Here is a 10,615-nt window from a genome sequence, read left to right as displayed (position 1 = left end):
TGGACAGATTGGCAGTGAGTTCCCTCTCCCTTCTGCAGAAGCTTGGGTGAGAAGGGAGGTTTCTCCCTCCCACTGACTGAGCTTTGAGCTGTATACTCATGATACCACAAGGAGGAGAGGAACTAGAGATTGACAGCCATGAGAGATTTTTGTTGCTATCTAGGATAGACCTCTCTCCATCTCTTCTTCTGTCTTTCCGTTTATTCTGCACCTCCCCCTTTTTCCTTCCTCCAAACCCTTTCCTCCAGGCCAGCTCTCCTCTTCCTTTTCTCCTAGTTCTCCTTGCCTTTTCAGTAAGTGAGGAATTAAACAAGCCTCTATGGAGACAAAACTAAATAGTAGATTCTCCCTTGCCTCCCTGGCTAGGATGTTGATGAAGTTAGTGAAGAGACATCTCCTTAGGATGCTGCTTTTATTTATTATTTAGTCCAGCATACACCAGATCAGGAGTTCAGGAACATCCTTAGAGCCACATGCAGGCTTGCAATAAAAGAGCTCACTGTGAAGTCCCAGAGCAGCCACATACACAGGCACCTGTCACCTGAAGTGACAATAACCACCCCCCAGGCGCTGCCCCACACACAGGAAGGGTGGGGTCTGAGCAGCACCAAGGGCTCCCCATCACTCAGACAAGGCCCACCTGGAAACAGTAATGAAGAGGGGTCTAAGGTACCAGCCTCAGGTGTTTGTGTTTAGTAGGTAATGAAGGAACCTGAGGAGCAAATTAAAGAAGGAAAGATGCAGAGGAAGGGTTTCTCTGCCTTGCAGTGTGCTTCGCTGGGGCCATCCCTTGGTGCTGCTACCTTGTATCTGTGCCATCAGAGTAAATAAGCCTCCTCTCGTAAATGCTGGCCTTGAGCTGTGTACTAAATTCTGGTGCCAGCCAAACCTGTGTTGGGTCTCTTGCAGCAGTGTGTTCTTCTCACTATGCTGCTGCTCTATTGCTTTCACCACAAGCACCAAAGGCTGTTAGATGCTTTCCTTTGGGACTCAATTCCAGGTACAGTGCAGCATCTGGTCAAATTTTTTTATTGCTTGCTCTCACACCTCACATTTCAAAAGCAGCAAAGTTTGCTGTTATGTGTTTTGCCATGTTTTTTCTTCAGAGCCGACTTAATCTTCGTGTTTTCCTTTCTCTGTTAATCTCAGGATTAAGGAAAAGCTGTGAAAGTATGATTTGAGCTTTTAGAAATATTTTCTGCTTTAAAGTTAAAAAAAAAAAAAGAAAAGAAATTAACCTGCAATGAGCAACTCTTTTTATTTAGAACTGAATTAATGAACTCCCACTGAAGATGGGCATGTTGGGCATTAATATATGTATAATTATGCAAAACCACTGTTATGCCTCTAATGAAAATTAGATTCTACCACTGAGGCTATGTTTGACAATAGTGTATATCTTCATTTGTGCTATATTTATTCTTTTTCCTAGCTGCATGACCTAGGATTACAGTTGCTATGGCGATAAGACAGTTTGTGAAGGAAGGAGTGAAAGGTAAGTTTGTATGTCTGCCTGTGCTGGGGGGGCTGGCAATCTCTGTCCCCTGTGCTGCATCTGCCTCCCGCTACTGCAGGCACTGCAAGGCTCTGTTGCACAAGTGATGGTCATTTCTCAGTAACTCAGAGGTGGGTGCTCAAGCAGCAGAGCAAATCAAGTTGGTTTTTCCCTTCCCAGCAGCGTGTGTGCATAACCAGGCCACGGAACTGCTGTGCTGGGACTGTTTTAGTGGGGTGGGGGAGCTGATCCTGGTATGCATCTTTGCTACTGGCCTTGGAGGGGTTTAGAGGTGGATTCTGGGGCTACTGGGGACCAAAGTAAAACTCTCCAACTACACTTCTGTATTTGTTGTGCTGCATTTGTGATCTTCTGTTCCCTGGGCTTGGGGCTGGAGGTGCTGAGCAGATTTAAAAGATGTGTAGCTGTGGTGAATTTGGCAGAGCTGGGTAAACAGCTGACCTTGATGATCTTAAAGATTGTTTCCAACCTAAGTGACTCTTTGGTTCTATGAGTGACAGCTTTGTCTCCCTTCAGCTGAGTTACATTACCAGGCCTCCTGCTGGGGTTTGCTTTGTGGTGCTTGCTGCAGATTCCCCAAACCTTCCCAGAGCTAGTGCCACCTCCAGACCTGGACAACAGGCTCAGGAGTGCAGGGGTTCTTTCAATAAGTAGTTGATAGTGGAGGAGAGTCTGTCCTTGGTGCAGCTTTCTTTGTTGACCAGGAACACATTTCCCTGAGCACAGCTGCCCAAACCTCTGTGTCTCTTTCAGCCTTAGCTTGCCCTGTATGTGTGGGAAGGGCTTCCCTGGCTTCCTGCCTGCCTCTCCCATCCTGTTTTCTCTGTCTTCCTCTGCACCTCTCCATCAAAATTGCCATCACCATTTGCTTTAAGTTCTTGGAATGGAATGCTTACCATGGGAACTCAGGCTGGCCAGCCTTCATGATTGCAAGACTGATTCAGGCAGATTTTTTTTTCCTTGCAATTGTCTATTTCAAAATAGCTGGACAGCCTCTTTTTGTCTTTTTCCTGAAGGAGCAATGGCTGTTATCACCAGCAACTTGAGAACTTTTCACCTGATCCTCCCAGAAGCAGTGCCTTAGACACTCTTTGCAGCTCTGGGTTGTGTTCTTCTCTCAGAATCATTGTGAATTAGCATATTAAGGGCTAGTGAGTAAGTCTCAGGCTCCCATCAATTGGTTTCTGTAGCCTTGACTATCTCCTTGGACTTGCTAAACTTTTAATTAGGTATAGATTTTCCCCCAGAGGTCTTATAACTTGTTTAACAAAAGACAAAAGTGTTTTAAAAGAGTCTCTCCTCTCCTGCCCTGCCGTGCTTTGCATTTTTCCCCAAATGAACTCTGCCTGTTTGCAAATTATCAACAGTGCAACCACCTTAATGCAGGCAGACAGTGCTCTCTCACTCTCTTGGACAGGGGTAAGGAAAATGAGCTGTCTGACAGGGACAATCCTGTGCTTGTACTAGTCTGTCCCCTTGAGGAAAACTCTTCCAAGCCACTGAACTTTGCTGGGGTTCTCTCCATGTGCAGTCACCCTCTCATCCACGGCAATCGGCATCCATCAGTGCCTGGACAAAATGCCTGTGCTTACAGGGCACTGCACAGCTGGGGGAGGAAGTGGAAAAACCCCATGGGCAATGCTCATTGGTGGTTTAGAGAGCAGGGGGAGTTCTTGTCAGCCTTAAGGGAAGGGTGGGAGCTTGAAGGATCTGTATTTTAGCCTGTTGGAGAGTTGCTGCCACCCTCTCATGGGGAAGATATCCTTGTGGCTAGCTCAAAAGCTGGGGAGGAGCTGGTACCCCTGCTCCTCCAGCAGAGTCTGTCTTCCTTCCAAACTCCAGCATCATGGAGCTGAGGGCAGAACAAACCTGTGGGACTGCTTAGCAAAGTAAACTCGCTTGCATCTGCTCCAAACCCCAGGGCTCAGAGGTGCTCAGCTTTCCCCTTGAGGACTGTTGTAAAGTGATGTTAAATGCAGCCTGGAGATCAGGAACATGATTCAGTGTGCACAGCCTGGAAAAGCAAGGAAGAATAGAGAGCTGTACAAGGGGATGTGCAGCTCAGACAGATGAGAAGGAGCAAAACAAGCTCTCTCACATTTTTGACTCTCCTTCCCGAGATGAGGAAAACAGGATTCTGCCGGGAATCCGTCCTGGCTAAATCCTGCTTCAGCTGTGCTGTACCTCAAGATGCCCTTGCACAACAGGTACAAGACTCTGCAAGTGGAGCCAAGCAATAGTGAGGGATGATGGTTCTTCTAGTTTGGAGGTGTCAGTGAGGTTAAATCAGCCTCCACCCTGCATCAAAACTGCTTCTCTGTGAAAGGCTTGGTCATCCTCATAGGACATTTCCTTCTGAGGGAGCAGAATCACAGAAGACCCCATATGCAGGCTCAATACACTTCTTAGGGAATTCTGCTGCCTTGCTGGGGCCTAGGTTAAAGATGTGGAAAAAAGCTTCCTACCCTGATATGATCCTTGGGTTTTCTTCCATTATTGATTTTTCAGCTAGGCAACGCTCAAGTTACAAACCCAAGGGCAGTCAAGAGAGACTTTGGGGCCTTGGGACAACTGGGTAAGGGAGCCAGGAGATCAAGTAGTGATCTCATCTATCCTTCCAGTTGCAGGGAATGATGAGGGAAGAAATGGGAAAAGCCAGCAGATAATACAAGGCTGCTGTCACTGGCAGAATGTTTGGATTTTGATCATGGATCAGTTTACATAACATCAGACCTGCTGGTGATAGACACAGTACCCCTGATACAAAAGCGGGAAAGGATCTTTCCACAGGAGTTAATCAGGCTTGTGGAAAGAGGTTTAAACTACCTTAATGATGGTGACAATAGGGTTGGGTGTTTATGGGTCAGAATCAAGGGGAAGGCCAAAAGCCAAATAACAGCCAAATAACTGCTGCTTGTGTCTTGGGTGGGTGTTCACTTTTCTGGGTAAAAAACTTGCTGGATTACCAGCCCCAAAGCATGCTGGTGAATGGAATTGCATCCAGCTGGTGGCCACTCATCAGTGGTGTTCCACAGGGCTCAGTACTGGATCCAGTCTTTAAAATCTTCACCAGTGCTCTGGACAAGGGGATTGAGTGCTCCCTCAGTCAGATTGCAGGCAACACCAAGCTGGGCAGGAGTGTTGATCTGCTTGAGGGAAGGAAGCACTAGAGTGAGATTTGAGCAGCCTGGAGAAAAGGAGGCTCAGGAGAGATCTTGTTGCTTTCTACAAGTGCCTGAAAGGAGGTCATAGTGAGATGGGGGTCGACCTCCCAAGTGACAAGAGGAAATGGCCTCAAGTGTGGCAGGGAAGGCGTTAATATGAAATTAGGAAAAATTTCTTCACCAAAAGGATTCTGAAGTACTGGAACAGGCTGCCCAGGGAAGTGGTTGAGGTACCATCCCTGGAGGTATTTAAAAGGCATGTAGATGTTGCACTTGGGGACATGTTTTAGTGGTGGACTTGGCAGTGCTACGTTAACAGTTGGATTTGATGATCTTGGATGTCTTTTCCAACCTAATTGATTCTGTGATCTCAGCTATGAGATGAAGCTTGCCAAGCCATGATTCTCTTGCAGCCAATGTCTGAGGTGAAGGTGAATGCCCAGAAAAGGCAGATTTATTGCATGACTCCTGGGGTTTCTAGTTAATGCTTCAGGTTGCCTTCGAGTAGGGAAGTGTCAGATGATAAGCCCTTTGAGGGGAGGCATTAAGCCTTTCAGGCTTACTTGTGCTGTGGCTCCAGCCCAGGTCAGCAGTGTAACAAGTCATCAGCACTGGACTGAGATTTGGCAGTGATCTGACAGCTTTGGGCTTTGGTTTAGAGGTGTCAGTGCCAGGTCAGAAAAATCAATACAGTATGGAGCAGCGTCTTCATCAGCCTCTGACTTTTGCACCTCTTCTCTTAGTCTTCTGCAAGGCAGTATTGAGGTGGGTGAGATGTGTGCACACAAACTTGCAGTGCCTCAGCCAGCTGGGTAGATACAGAGGGCTGGAGGCAGCCTGGGTGCTGTCAGGCTGGCCTCTTCTCTGGAAGAAAACCTGCTGGAAAAAAATCCCAGCAGGTAATTTCATGATTTCTCCTCTTCTTCTTCTGTAAATATTCAAAATAAGCATTTAAAAGGGAGCAGCTGCAGTGGATGAATTCTGAGTTGTCATTGTCCTTTCAGGAGGACAGCCTAGTCAGCACTCCAATATCCTTCCCCTCTCTCCAGCCCCCTGCCACCTCTGTGTGCTGCATCCTCATGCTGCCAGGGTTCCATAAAGAGCTTACAGACAGGGATGCAGGAAACATATGCTGTGCCTGTAATCCCGAATGAGCTACTCAGGTGCTTAAGGACAGAAGCTGTTCCCGGTAGGAGCAGTTGGACTGATGCAAGGTGTTCATGGGGAGGGATTGCCTTGCCATCACAAGTTTGGCCTCTAGGAGGGAGGAGTGGGCAGTAGGGTCAGAAGAGGTTGCCAGAGGTTACATGTTCAGACATCAATGCAGCAGCATGGCTTCCTCACAGTCCTTGTGCTCAGTTCACACAAGTGCCATCAAATGCAGGCAGGTCACACTGAAGGCCAACAGGTAGCCAGGAGCTGTAGATGGAGCTGTGAGGGTCCTGTGTTCTTGTCAGAGAGATGAAAGAGCTGGCAAATTCTCCTCATTGCAGGACAAAAGGAAATAGTGGCATTTGGGAGGATGCAGCTGGCTGATGGATTGCCCACCTGCTTTGTAACTGCAGTGCTTGCAGGCAGGTTAGCAGCTGCAGAACATACCAAAGAGGTGGCAACTTGGGGCCTGGGGGTATTTTGACATTTTTGTTCTGTTTATTTCAAGAGCCATGAGATGTTGTGATGTCCCTGTGCATCAGATGCCTGTACTCTCAGGTTGTCCCAGGTCATCAAGTTTCTTCCTAGGCTCAGTTCTGGGCCAGCAGGGATATGGTGTCTCCTTACCCTCATGGGATGATGGGGGGATATGTGTTTGAGAGCTGCAGTGAGTTGCCAGGAAGGACAAGCTGATAATCTGTGTACTTGCTTTTGCATTTCTATTCCTTCTTAGTTGGCAAGAAAGAAGTAGCTTAAATATCTTAACCTGTTGATTTTTATAGTGCATCCTTTTTCCTTGTCATATGGAGATAGGAAGAAGAAAGGGATGCAGGAAGGAAAGATGGAAAATGAGATGAGGACTGCAGTCAGCTTTAGTCCTCTTTAAATAGCAGTTTACCAACAAGGGCAACTCCTGTGTCTCCATTTTGTCTCTTTAATTTGTGATATGAAGCACACAGATCACTTAGAATGCTGCTTTGTTTTTAAAAATTGGAGTAAAGTTAAATCCATGTGAAAGATGGAAAGCCTTTCTTAACCCCAAAAGCAAAGGAGAGAGTTCAGAACAGCCTACCCTGCAATGTAGTAATGTACCCTGTAACCCTTGTACTCACTGCTGGAAAGTGTTTGACACCCTGAGACTCCTGCTGAAAGCAAATAATTTGTGCTTACACATTGATGGATGTTGGGACTTGGTATCTCTTTTCCTGTATCCTTTTCAAGCTTCTATTGTCCTTGTTCTTTGGCTCTCGTGTGTCAGGATAAATTCTAGTGGTGAGCTTTTCCAAAAGTGAGAGAGAAGCAGCATGTCAGCTCTTCCTGTATCAGCCTCTTTGGCATGACTAAAATACAGCACCTTATACAAAGGACATCTGATTAAATTAAAAGATGGCAAGCTTAGAACCAAGCTCCAGATCATTGCTAAGTAAAAGCATGCTGTTCCAGCACACCACTGAAAACAAGACCTCTGCAAGATCCATTTGGGCTTGATGTGTGAGAGCTGACTGAGAAAATCCAGGTATTTCAGAATATGTAATATTCATTGATATATGCTAAACTCTATGCTTCAGGCCCTTAGGCAATTCCTGTTTACAAGAAGCCTGGCAAGACTAGCAGAGAAGACTGATGCTTTTGCATCATTTACCTTCTCTGTAGCATCAGGAGTGGTCACGGGAAGACCAAACTGTGTGAAGGGCTTGACCTGGGACACTGGACCCAAGGAGCTGTGTGTCTTCTTCCCTTCCTCCTGCCTTCCTTGTGCTTGCCAGAGATGTTTACAGGAAGATGAACGGAACTGGAGGTTGGCTCATCCGTGACAAGGTTTAGAGTTCCTGTTACAGATGAGTGAACAGCTGACAGAGTAAATGGAGATTACAAGGTTGCAACCTGGACCTCTGGTTGGATAATTTGTACATCTTCTCTTCAGGGGCAGGTTGGGGTGCCTGGAAAGGCAGGGGAAGTCCTTTTTGGAGGTGGAAACTTTTTTTTTACTGTCTCTCAGCAGGTCCCTGGGAACCAAAAGCAGCTTCCATGCTGGGGTACCAGGGGCATTTCTGAGACAAGCTAAAACCCACCAGCTCAAAAAGCAAACCAAATAGCCTGTGCTTTGGGATAGCAGCAATTCGGGAGGGAAGGCTGAAATAACCGAGTGTCAGTTGGCTCCATTTGTGGGTCCTGAAAGGTGGCTGTAGTGATGTCACACTAGTGAGGACAGTGCAAGGTGGGGAAGAAGGGAGATTTAGGGTGGTGAGAGCAGATAAAACCTGGAGTAATGATGTGGGAAACAGAGCCTGTGGATCAGCAAGGGATTACTGCTTTATTAACCTCTGGATTAGTGTCCCAGGGCTGGAGAGTGCAGAATAGACTGTATTGAAATATTCCTTATCAGATGGTGCTGACTGACTCGTGTCTGTCCCAGTAAGCTCCTTGGTTGAGGAGGTATTTTCTGTGTTCAGGATGGTGTGCCATAGTAAATAGCTTGGAAAGGGATGGCTTTTAGGAACAAGAAAACCAACACGGAGATGAGAAATTATAAGAGGACTTGGAGGTGAAGAATACACACAGCAGTTGTTCTTCCTTGAATTGGAAAGGCTCTCTTATTTCCAGATAAAGTCTCTCAAGACATAGCTGGAAATCTCCAGTCTTTGATTATGATAGCTTTTATTCCAGCATCTTTCCATGTTCCTATTTATACTTCAAAGGTGAATTCAGACTAGTCAAATCTACTTTGACTACAGGTTTAAAATGTCTGGGGATATAATTTTAACCACAGAAAACAGTCACCTTATTGATATATCTGTGAATGAGGAAGAGAAACAGACTGTGTAAAGGAAAGAGGGCAAATATACCCACAGCTGTCCTGTAATTATGCTGTGAGGCTGGAGGAGGCAAGGACAGAGACAAAGGTGGCAGAAAGTGATATTGCTTCAGCAGGGCCTGCACCTCACTGTGAGCCAGTTCCTCAACAGACAGGAGTGTTGTGATGAGACACCAGCTCAGGTATCCCATTTATTTCTTGCTACCAGCTATACAACATTCTCAGGGAAAAGGATATTGTGTTTTGCCTGGGGAACCTCTGGCTGGGAGGAAGGATGAATAATACTTGTGTTTCTACTGTCTTCTGAGCCTGCTGAAAGTGTAAAGAGGCAAGGGGCTCCCTGTAAGAGGAGTTCTGGCTCCAGTGCTGTGATAGGCTGTAGGGGGATAGAATATAAGAAAATAAAGATAGTGTAGAAAGTAATCTTACCCCTAAGGAGTTGCAGCTGGGCCAATTATCAAAGATTAGGAACAGGCCTGACTTTACCAGGCCACAGCTGTAACCAATGAGAAGAGTGCTATAAAAGAGTGGGTTGGCTGGTGGAGAAGGGAATTGGAGTCAGTTGGCTGCTTTGTGAAGAAGAAAGAGTCAGTGCTCTGAGGAGCTGCCCGCGAGAAACATCAAGAAGGCATGAAAATTTTGTGGTAAGGAGACAACAGTATGGAACCCCTGCAATAAGATGACAACAATAGGCCATTAGAAGTGCAGTGTATTGTAAGATAAAGGAAGTTCACAATGCGGGGCTATTACCCTTGCTCTGTGAAATAGATTTAGGTTCTGCTGTATCACAGGTGATGTTACACTAATGTTTTAAGCCTTTATTTGCAAACGAAAACCTCTACACATGGGAACCACTTATAACCAATGCACTTTGAGGCTTGAAATGGCAAATCACCAGAATTAGGGCTTTTTCAGCAGAGCTGACTCCCCCAGACATCCATCATCAAAGGTTTCTGAATAAAATGCTGGTCACTTCAATATGTGAAATTTGTTATCATGCAAATATTTGAGAGCTGGGCACTTGAAGGCAGTGAGGAAAATGAAAAGCTACCTAAGAGCAAGGCTCCTGCCTGTAATGTGCATTTTGTGCTGGAGAATGCAACAGAAATTTTCTATGTGAATAACACCAATTACCATCGTTATTTTGGATGAGTGTGGTGGCCTGCCAGCAACCTTTGTGCAGATCTCCAGCAGCTAGAGGGGGTCATGCACCTTAACTAGCTAATGTGATCCACAGCTGGGAATATAGTACCCCCTTCTCCACACAATCACACTGGAATATGAGGGACTTCATTCCCATCATGCTAGTAACCACAGTATTTAGAGTAAAAACAACCACATCCTGTTGCCTGACTGGCCTCTCTCTGAAACTCTACTGAGTGCTCCTGGTCCAACAGAAAAGTTAGAAGCAGTTTTGTGCTTGGGCTATGCTCATACTGGCTCTTGAGAACTACAAATCTTCACCAGGCTGCAGTGACTGATGCTAAGCTTTGTGGACACTTTTGAGGGAAGGCAGGTGATTCAGAAATGAATGTTGACCACTCACTGGGCATCTCTGGGCCCTCTCTAAGACTAATAGAGACATTTTGTTGCCAGAGGTACTATTTTTTCACTTAGAGGTACACTAAAAGGCTGGGTCATTAGTGATGCCACAATATCTTCCCCATGAGTTTGACTGCAATCCTCACTGTTCCTCTGAATTTCACCTAGTGAGAGTGGTGTACTGCTGACTTGGCATTTGTTCTGTAATCCAGCTAAAACAGTTGCTTTTCATTTTCCTCTCTCTGACTTTGCCACATAGTTTTATTGTCTGTGGTTATACAACTTAGTTCTGAAGTGAAGCCAGCTATATTTCAGCTAGATGAATGATCCCTATATAATAAGCATATATGGCTGCAAAGTGCTTCGGATAAAAGACGCTAAAAACCACAAGTTATTATTTTGCCTTTTCCTGGGTTTTGCTTTGTC

General features: G+C 45.9%; 1 protein-coding gene across 1 annotated transcript in view; it reads left to right on the top strand.

The window, feature by feature from the left end:
- Positions 1-1,482: 1,482 nt before the first annotated feature.
- The window catches only part of GRAP2 (GRB2 related adaptor protein 2), a 98,687-nt gene continuing 89,554 nt past the window's right edge, over positions 1,483-10,615 (top strand). The window contains exon 1 of the mRNA XM_036400213.1: positions 1,483-1,495. The gene's annotated coding sequence lies outside the window, so the exon portion shown is untranslated. The remainder of the gene's footprint in view (positions 1,496-10,615) is intronic.

Source organism: Molothrus ater, chromosome 5, assembly GCF_012460135.2.
Source record: "Molothrus ater isolate BHLD 08-10-18 breed brown headed cowbird chromosome 5, BPBGC_Mater_1.1, whole genome shotgun sequence".
NCBI classification, from domain to species: Eukaryota; Metazoa; Chordata; class Aves; order Passeriformes; family Icteridae; genus Molothrus; species Molothrus ater.
The sequence above is the reverse complement of the archived record's forward strand: the minus strand, read 5'-3'. Positions and strand labels throughout refer to the sequence as shown.